A 2,216-nucleotide genomic window follows, 5' to 3' on the forward strand; every position below is an offset into this window, starting at 1 on the left:
CTTTATATGCTTAAAGCTCTTAAAACCTGATTGAAATTATGCATTCAGTAATAAACATTATTAATTTGTGTCTCTAATTCCAACGTTCCCTTAAAACACAAAAAGAAAACTAAGTATCCTATTTTTAATAAACAATTTTACCTTAAATTTCATATTGTTTCATTAGTGTATAATGCAAATGAGCCTTGGTGACTTATGTGTAAATCTCAGTTGCCATTGAGTTGATTCAGACCTATGGTGACCCCATGTGTTTCAGAGTAAAATTGTGCTCAGTAGGGTTTTTGATGGCTGATTTTAGACGTAGATCTCCAGGCCTTTCTTCTGCAGTTCCTCTGGGTGGATTTGAACCTTCAACTTTTTGGTTAGCAGCTGAGCCTGTTAACTGTTTGCACCATCCAGGGACTACTTATCATGTGTAAACCAAAGCCACTGCTGTCGAGTGGATTCCAACTCATAGTGACCCTATAGGACACAGTAGAACTGCCCCATAGGGTTTCCAAGGAGCGGCTGGTGGATTCAGACTGCCGACCTTTTGATTAGCAGCCCAACACTTAACCACTGCACCACCAGGGCTCCTATCGTGTGTAGAGTACCTTTAATTCAAATTACTTGTTCTTAAATTTTTAGCATTACCTAAACTGACATTAACACAGTATATAAAATTCTATATGTAACAATAATTTTAAAATAATATTTAATTTCAATCCTCAAACTGCTTACCTTTTCCATAGCATTTGGAATTGTTAATAAGTCCCAACTCAGAGCTTCCCTTTTCCTTTGTACTTGTACTCTTTTCTCCTTGTACTCCTTCAATTTCTTTAAACATCCTTTATTTGCCTCCACTTTTCTCTATCACTGACCCTATCACTTAAATTTTTTGGCTTCCATAGGGCTCTATCCATGTCCATTTTGTAATCTCACTCTGACAATTCATTTTGGAAAATATCTTTCTTCCCTTGACTTCAATTTTTTTATTTATGTATTAATTGGTTAATTTTTCATTTATTAACTCTCTCCTTCATTTATTTAAAAATATTTTTGAGCACCTACTATGTGCTAAGCATTTTGGTAAGCACTTGAGGTAATCAAACTTAGTTTCTGTCATCTAGGAGCTTATACAATAATGAATGACACAGGCAAATAGATGTGGGGTTTTTAGGCCAAGATAAAGGCTTTGGTAAGTTTTTTTTTTTGTGGTTTGATCAGAGTGTCTAGGGATGGGGGTGGTGAGAGATGCAATGCAAAGTTTTTTTTTTTTTTTTGAACATCTGAAGAAATATTTGCAGCCAGAGGCTATTTTATTAATCCAGGATGTACATATATATCTAAATATTTTGTGACAGTGAAAAAAATGGCTTCAATATTAGTTACATTCATTATTCATTTTAAAAGCCTCTTCTGATAACCAAATTCAATAGAACCTTATTAATGTATTCCCCTGATATTCAATATAGACATACAATTTCATGTAACAAAGTTTTTTAAAATAACAGAAATTAACTGGGAGATATAGATATTGAATATCAGGGTGAGGGCTGCTCTTACTGCTAGATGTTTTAAAACTATTGGTTGGTGATAGGTGTAACATTTACTTATCAGTTTGGCTCTTTCACTCATTCCCATTGTTTTACTTACTATAACTAATTCCATCATTGATTATTCAGAGATTTATTTACCATGTATAGATACAGTTTTTTGTTTAACTATTTTTTTGAGTAAAATGTTGGCATAGGAAAGACCCCGCTAATATGATCTTGCTTTAAAATATATTTTTATATTCCTGAAGGTATTAGCAATGACTTCTGATGGCCAAAACGTGAAGGGAAGAGACAACTCCCTGCATATTTAAATATTCCCATTTCTTAATGTCAGTGCAAGGTAAGTTAAAAGTCAGTCATCAAATGATGCTCTGAATCATAACAGTAATTTCTTGCATAAATGATTTGTAATTTGGAGCAGATGGAGATGTGGATAATTCACGAATTTTAGTGCTATCTGTAAACACAATCATGATCTTTACAATTATATTCTATTTCACCTGTAGCTGACTAATGAAAGGTACAGATAACCAAGGGATTTATTATTAAAATCAGAAGAGAAAGCCTATCTTTAAAACTCAAGAAACCTAAGTGCTGAAGTACTAGTAATTGAGGTTTTAGCCTTGGACATTAATAAATGCTCCTGGACTAAATTCCAAAGAAAGATAAAATGCTATC

Source organism: Trichechus manatus, unplaced genomic scaffold (assembly GCF_000243295.1).
Source record: "Trichechus manatus latirostris isolate Lorelei unplaced genomic scaffold, TriManLat1.0 scaffold00066, whole genome shotgun sequence".
Lineage (NCBI taxonomy): Eukaryota > Metazoa > Chordata > Mammalia > Sirenia > Trichechidae > Trichechus > Trichechus manatus.